Raw genomic sequence first — 8,716 nt, forward strand, 5'->3', positions numbered from 1 at the left:
AGACTTGTTCAGTGGCATCACATCGTTTTCACCAGATGTTCACCTCTGCAGACAGAGTGAGACAGAGTGGAGTGAGACAGAGTGGAGTGAGACAGAGTGAGTCAGAGTGAGACAGAGTGGAGTGAGACAGGGTGAGACAGAGTGGAGTGAGACAGGGTGCGACAGAGTGGAGTGAGACAGGGTGCGACAGAGTGGAGTGAGACAGAGTGAGTCAGAGTGGAGTGAGACAGTGGAGTGAGACAGAGTGGAGTGAGACAGAGTGGAGTGAGACAGGGAGAGACAGAGTGAGACAGAGTGGAGTGAGACAGGGAGAGACAGAGTGAGACAGAGTGAGACAGGGTGACGTCTGTGTCTCTTAAATGTACCAGAAGCGCTGAGGACAGCCTCGAGCTAAAATGTCTCTTTTGTCTTTCGCTGTGCTCAGTTAAAAGTCTTCACTCTTTATCTGTGAGAGCTGAAGACGTCATTCGCCAGTTTTGTGATTTTCGGGTCGGCACACCGTCGTACTCTAATAATTAAGACGAGCCGGGCGTTTTTGTTTCCTGAGTTTCCTGTTGACGGTGTTTGCGGGGCGATGAGCCTCTGTGCTTACTTCAGGCACACTCGCACCGAGCCGAGGATGTCGTTAAAATGTATTAATTTATGGCATATAAAAGTTAAACAGTTTAAAAAGACTTCACTCTCTGCTCTGCTCTGACATTATTCCACTTTATCTTCACATAGAAAACAATTGTTTGCTGCTCTATTAATGCTCTGAATCCCATCTGTTGCTCCTTTTTAATGATAATGAATTCAGCTTTTTTTATTTGTTTTTAGTTGTGTAATCAAAAAGTTATATTCCGTCTGAGATGGTTACATAGTGTCACTTTTTAATAAGTAATGGATAAACACTGTGTATTAGTATTAAACATGCAGACATGCAGCTCAACAGTAACCGTAAAAAGCCTCGTCCCCTTTTTAAGACGCGTCCGAAGGACGAGTATTGATCGCCCCCCCCACCCCCCCCCCCCCCCCCCCCCCCCCCCCCCCCCCCCCCTCTTTAGTACAACACACGAGGCGGATCAATAGCACTTCAATGGAGAGCAATCCGATGGCTGCAGTGCAGAAATAGATAAGGGGATCAAATTGCTTTGGGTCGGCGGAAAAAAATTCCATTGTGGGAGGAAAAAAATGGCAGCGACAGTCCTCCCCTCTCCAGTCGCCTGAGAAGCTGATCGGTCCACTGATACTATCTGTGAGAAGAGAGTATCGATCATGCTGAGGTGACCGATGTAAGCGTTGGTGCTGGAATGATACAGTGCTCCTGGAAATAGCAGAGACTTGTACGCTCAGCAAACCTTTTTATGAATGAATGAACATCCTCAGTACTGTGGGAACTATACGGCAAAAAGACTGTAAGTCCTGTGAAGATGAATTTTGAGACGTCAAGCATTTAATTCATCTTTCGAAAGAACGTTCAAGTGTTCAAAATGTAGCGTCAAGAAAATCACCGTTTGCTTTTAGGAGAATCTCAATAATAGAGATATTTAGTCTGTGGACAGTTGTTCTTATAAATGACCTTAAGCCCCGTTTGAAACATCCTGGTTCGTTGGGAGTTCTCCTCCACAACGTCGGAGCAGCATCAAGAGACACGCATCTGATAACTCCTTCACAGCGTGTCCTTGATTTCTCTCGATGCACAAAACTACCTCCCTCCCATTGAACGCACCCTTTTCTTCAAGGCGTTGCTTAATTGAAGTCCAGGGCCGGCAGAGAAACAGTGTTTGAGCTTTTCAATCTTAAATTAAATTAAAATTCTGCCAGCTGAGAAAGTCGAAAGCTTGTTTCGTCTTGTTTTTGTCGTCTCCCCGTGTTCATGCTATACCGTCCTCCTCCTGTAAACCAACAACAGCAATGTGATCTCAGCTTGTCAAAGGAGTCCGAACAAAAAGCATTTCTCAGGGTTCATTATCATTCAAAATGACAATCTGTTCAAACCGAGCTCGAATAGTTCAATTATATCTTCAGATTTCACAGGACACTGGTTTTTAATAAATACTTCCAGGGGCCCCCCTCTGGACCTGTGTAGAATATGAAATATGTTTTCTTTTCACTTTGTTGCACAAGTTCACATCACAAACAGTATTAAGACACTGAAAGTCGTCTGTGGGATTTGTTGGTTTTGATCAAAAGACACCAAAGATTCGATTACTGCTGGGTCCAAAATACGACCGTTGTTTGTCCACATCACCGACTCTAACTAGCTAACTGTTCTTTGTTATCTGTATTTGTTTAAATGTGGATTTGAATCCAGATGACAATAGTGAGCCATTGTAACGCCTGAAAAAAAACCCAACTTCTTTAACATATTCATAGATTGTCTTTATCGATCTAAAAGTCTCCCTCGGAGTTTCCATGCTGATCATTTTACATCTCATTGGAACGTTCAGCAGCAGAGTGATGATGCTGCGGTTCAGTTTAACAGCCTTACAGTTAGCAATACCGTCACCCTCTTACCTTTTTAAAAAGGCTGATCGAGCGCAAAGCGGCGAGTCAGTATGAGACGGGATATTTGGTGATATGAGTCTTTATTTAACGAATAATACGCTTCAAGCCGCTGACTGAAGGTCCGTCTCCTGGCGCTGTGAAATGACAATAGAGTGTCGTTTTCTTTGCTCTTAATGTAGATTGTTTAGGACTCAGCGGTGGAGGTGAACACACACACACACACACACACACACACACACACACACACACACACACACACACACACACACACACACACACACAGGCTGCCTACACAAAAACTGAGGAGCGGGGGAGACAGGCCATGCTATTAGTGTCAGCGATTTACTCCGATTTTACCCTCCCACAGTAAACTCACGTAGGTGTGTGTGTGTGTGTGTGTGTGTGTGTGTGTGTGTGTGTGTACCGAATTGACTGGAGACTTGCCTGTGTGCTTGCTGTGTTTTGTGGAGTTTGTGGAGAAACGCTGCTTCCGTGTTTCATCAAAGAACCGGGACCGGAGGCAGTGGGGGTTCATGGGACATGAGGACATGAGGTCCTATAATACCTTTTAATTTGCACCAGAGGGGAAATGACATCATCGCGTAAGCTTCTACAGAAGCATCCGTACTCTAACTACCGTATTTAGTGTTTTCATTTTGAGCGTTGTGCTCTTGAGCTTTCAAGTGATGATTGGTGTGTCTTCTCATTATTTATTCATGTGCTCTATTTTCCCCCCCGAAGCTTTATCTCATAGAGAAACTGAACGATGAGTATAGTAGAAGATCTGTCCTACACTCCACAACTATTTAGAGCCTTCAACAAACAAAGGGGGGGGGGTCTTTTGGAGGTTTGTGATGCCATTGAATTGTAGTGCGTTACACTGGGAGGTGTTTCCTTTGTCGTGGAAAGGAGCCAGTCGAGGTGGTTTTCGGGCATCTGGTGAGGATGCCACCTGGGCCGCCTCCCTAGGGAGGTGTTCCAGACACGACCAGCTGGGAGGAGACCCCCCGAGGGAGGCCCAGGGACCAGGTGGAGGGACTATATCTCCAAACTGGCACCGGGGAAAGGGAAGTTTGGAGGTCCACCTGCTGGAGCTGTTGCCACCGGCGACCCGATCCCGGAGAAGCGGTTTAAGATGAGAGATGAGGTGTGTTTCTATTATTTTGTCCACATCATTAGCGATGCTGATATTAACGGAGGCGCATCTGTTTTGACAGTCCACTGACAGACGACTAATATGCTTCACAAACACCCTTTAGAAGACGGCGTTGGTGAGGAGTGCAGACTTAGACTAACGCCAACAATACACAGCGTGTAGTTGATGCACATGCAGCTAGCAGCCCGTCAGCGCAGGTATTTCTCTAAGATGTTTGTGAGAGCTATTGAACAAAGCTCTGAGAATGCTAATCAGGACTGTAGCAGGAGTCGGGTTGATGGGAAACGGGCTTCAACGTCCCGAAGGTCCAGGAGATCCTTTGAAGTGAGATGTGAGACATCACGTCTCCCTCTCCTCTCTTTGTCTCTCTCTCTCGTCTCTCTCGCCTCACATTCAGGGAGATGTAGGCGGAGAGAAAGGGAAAAATAAAAGAATCGGTGGGAATAAACTCAATATAATCATTACGTGTGGATCCTCCCTCCTACACACACACACACACACACACACACACACACACACACACACACACAGGTTGAACTCCGTAAGATGGCTTAAGCGCTCATGAAAGCCTGTAGACATACAGACCCTAATAAGAAGCTTCCGGGACAATCTGCAGTGTAGATGATTTATAATTCAGTCTGCTTATTAGACTTTACTTCTCTGCAACTTTTCTGCGTGAATCGTTGACCTCTTGAAACAAAAAAAAAAAAAAACTGCACATGCACACAATTAACGAACGAATAGAGGGGATTTACTCCTCGGCAGAATTAATTCCAGGTTGCCGCTCCAACTTCGATAATTAGAAAAGTCGGTTATGTATTTTAAGCGTAGATTTTACATTCCGTGAGGAAAGTATTTTACCGTAATTGTTTTTTCTGCATGAGTTCCCCCTAAGCCTGACTGGAACCACGAGGGAGTGTTACCTCCACGTAGACGTGGTAGAGGGGGGGAGATGGCCCGGGGTGCGGCCGCAGAGTCATTAAACATTCATATTCGACGGTGGAAGCCGATTTGCTCCAGAGATTGGGGAAACGTGCCTTTTCAAGGCCGTTGCCCTGGCGACCTCTCCATCCGCGCACACGTGGGCGGACGCTCGGGAAAAAAAGGTCCTGAAGGTGTCGGGGATGAAAGGTTAGAGAGGCCGTGTGAACTTCATTGATGCATCATGTGAAAGAAGGCCGAGGCCAGTGGGGGGGGGGGGGGGGGGGAGGAGGCTTTGTTTTCACAATTTCACATTTTATCTGGTACACCGGGAAGCTGCTGAGGAGTCCATCTTGGAACCCATCGGTCTGATGACAACTTAGCCTCTGGGGTCAAGGGTCAATGCCTCTGGTCTGTAACCAGCAGTCATCCGGAGATAACAAATATCCAGACTTGAAGTCCGATTAGCAACGTGAGATGTGGAGAATGGAGTTTGGGTTGAGAGACGACGTCTAAGACCGGATCGTTTCACAAGCAGCCTGTTTACAAGCTCATTTTAAGGGAACAAAATGAAAGCTAAAGCTAGCCGATGATGCTCCTGATTGTTTACCTGGATGTAGTCAGGGCCCGCTCCAACGTGATTGGTCAACACTACTCGGACCACGAAAACCAGAACACCTCCGCTTACAAAGTCTCGTCCAGTTTCCTACAGAATACTACTACTATATGCTGGTATCTGTTTATGGAGAGTCCTGAAGAGAACTTCTAACCTGACCCGCCAGATGGTTTGTTACACAGAACTATCTAAAACTGTCCATCAGTCAAACTCTTACCGAAGCCAGTGGGGAGAAGAGAGAACACATCTGCTCCACTGAGCCTTCAGTGCTGCTCTTCTTTATTACTCTCCAGTTCTGATACAGCTGATGCTATCGCAGCAATCTACGCTAACCTCTTCAGGAGCCGACCGTTGTTGTTCAGAACGATCCGTCGCCTCTTTGTGTTTCGTCACACACACGCGTACCTAAACCACGCCCATATCCGCCAGTAGCTTTTCACTGGACGCTGATCGCTCCGGTCACTGGCTTGTGTAGCGTGAAGCCCGGCAGGATGGATTTTGGACGTGTGATGTGTGTGACGCCGGGATTCTCCGCGTGGTCTCGTGACGTCGCGACGGTCCAGCTGCCGTGCGAGGCGGCAGAAGATCCCCCATTTTCATCATATGTTGAGAAGTGAACAAGCCTTAGTCGTACAGGATCAAGACCTAAGAGCCAACAGCCATGCAAATGGTTGCGCGTGCCGACAAGCTCACAACGACAACACTAGCATGCTGAATAACAAGTTTACCGTTGAGCTCGTCAGCTTTGCTGAGATGTACTCGTACCCTCATGCAGCATAGCAGCGAGCGTAGCTCTCCTGTAAGTCCTCTGCTCATAGCGATGTGGTGTGAGGAGCAAGAACTGGCATCCAACATTTCCTTGCAATTATATCACAGGTGCCCAGCAGAATGAGAGAGGAGGGATTATGCTCACGAGCCACTGGCATAGCTGAACATGTTTTGTGTTCATTTTTTTTTTTTTTTTTTTTTTTTACCTTCTGCAAACAATAAAAAAAAAACCCTAAAGCGTGACTTACTGTTGTGTACGTGGATCTTTGCCACAGTCTACAGTGTATTGGTTCAGGGTCCATATCAAATATTCATGCAGCTGCAGCTACTAAATACACGGCTTTAGGTCCAAAAGAGCGTAAATCTTTCTATTAGCTTTACAATGGTGAGCACTTTTGGGGGGCTTTTTGGGCTGCTGTGTGTTTTTTTTATTTTTTTATTTCAACCTTTTGAAATAGCCACAGCTAACCTGCAGGCGTGACTTTTGGAATCCGGTGCTGTTATGCTAACAGCGTAGCGTCGGCTGTGTTTCATGACAGGAAAACAATCATCAGAACTTGTAACTATACCTGTGTGTTTTGTGTTTAAATTGCCTCAAGGAAGATGCAGATCGACACAGCAGCGCTGCACTGAAGATGATGATGTTGGAGAAGTGCCCCCAAAATCAAAATGCGCGAACATAACTATATTTTTTTATATATATAAGATATAAGATCAACTTAAAAGTCCTTTTTTTTTTTAAATGTCAGGTTTCCTTCTTTGGATAACGCGTCCTCATCTGTAATCGTTGAACCTGTGCTGAAGTATTAGCATTGAGTTTCTAGTCATTACTTTAATACCGAATGTAAAAGTTCACCCAACGGTCAATCTCCCCCCCCCCCCCCCCCCAAAAAAACCTTTAAAAACCTTTTAAAGTATGAAGTCTGGATTGAAAACTTTGTTTTAAACAGTGTTTAACAGTGTATATCAGGAGGCAGGAGCTCATTGTTCCCTCTCTTTCCTGCTTTAATATATGCTGATCTGGAAGTGAAGGAAGCCTTTCTACATCTCCTCTGAGCTCTCATTGCCGCCATTTATTACACTTTTTTTTTTCTTCCTCACTTCATCATTCTAGGCTTAAATGAATATTTTACATCTCAATCCGAGCGATAGATGGCTTTAGGTGCTTTAAATACAATCCCTCGAATGTCTTCTCCTCAGTTCTCAGGTCATTCCCGTTCCTGACACTTTTCCTCACGCCACTGTTTTGCTACTTTGGAACACTTCTAAAGTTGTACCTCTATTTGTATGTGAGAGAGGACGTCTGATAATAAGGAAGTATCCACATAGATATAGCAGCTGTAATCTGTAGAAGTCATGTCATTTTAGCTGCATGCGCTCATTTATTCCTGACATTTAGCCAACAAATCATTTAGGTCTCATCTCATGTCCTTGATTTCTCTCGATGCACAAAACTACCTCCCTCCCATTGAACGCACCCTTTTCTTCAAGGCGTTGCTTAATTGAAGTCCAGGGCGGCAGAGAAACAATGTTTGAGCTTTTCAATCTTAAATTAAATTAAAATTCTGCCAGCTGAGAAAGTCGAAAGCTTGTTTCGTCTTGTTTTTGTTTTAACCATTAATCATCAATCAGTGTTTTTCAGATTCATGTTTTCGCTGACTCTGTCCAACCAGCGTTTATTATGTCTTTGTACAGACCGTAGAACAGCCGTGAGGGAAGTATGTGAGATGAGTTAAACGTGATCCCACAGTGTGTGACAAGTAAAACAAGTGGGTAAGTTATTGCCTCCAATTAGGTCTAGTCTAGTGTATCTTTGTCCTCTCGTGTCCTTGGATTGACGTCCGCATGGATACAGCTTACTCTGATGCATCTTAAAAAAAAGTACAATCCCAGAGGATCAATCAGTAGTAGGCGCCCGTCAGCGTGACTCTGAGGGTATTCTGCAGTATTTGTATATCCGCTGAATGTGCTGAGCCATCCTTATGGAACATGATCCTCTGATGACCTGTAATCCAGATCATAGCTATTAGAGCTTTTCTTTTATGCGCTAGAACACAAGTAATAATAACAAAATCAAAGATGATGACTCGCACTGTGTGACTCGACAAAACCCGGAAAAATATCTCATTATTGGAATGGCTGTTAAAGAAGAGAAGACGGACTGTTTGATTAGTATTTACTGGTATTTCTTCAGCTCTCTATAATTAACGTTTTGTAGATAATTTTCCAATTCCAAATTCAGAGTATTAATATGGCAGCGAACAACTATTTGCGGTGTAAAGATATGGCGGAGTAATGGCGTCCTGAGCACAGAATGAAGTCACCCTCCGACTGTGTGTGTGTGTGTGTGCTGTAGCTTCATGTGAGTCCCAGCGTGTGTGTGTGTGTGTGTGTGTGTGTGTGTGTGTGTGTGTGTGTGTGCCTCTCTGGTTGGCTAATGGCCACCGCTCTGCACCGTCATCGAGGCAGCGTAGCATCCGCCCCTCGGTCTTCTCCTCCAGGTAAACGGTGTGAGCTCCGTCAGCGCTGGTGCTGCTGTTTGCGCCGTTAGCTGCTAGCCAGCGGCTAGCGGTTTAGCCAGCGGTTTAGCAGCGCGTGGAGCCATTTCCTACCATCACAGACATGCTTTGAATTTCCAATTAGCAAGATCGGAACTTTTTACATCTTGTTTTGTAATCAACATATGAATTTTTGGCAGGGCTGTACCTGACTTTTTAAAAAATTAAAATCCGATTTGCCTGTTCAACACTTGGAAATTAGACTTTTAG

This window comes from Cebidichthys violaceus, unplaced genomic scaffold, assembly GCF_023349555.1.
Source record: "Cebidichthys violaceus isolate CVI_PGR_0920_01 unplaced genomic scaffold, fCebVio1.0.p SCAF_3, whole genome shotgun sequence".
Classification (NCBI taxonomy): Eukaryota; Metazoa; Chordata; class Actinopteri; order Perciformes; family Stichaeidae; genus Cebidichthys; species Cebidichthys violaceus.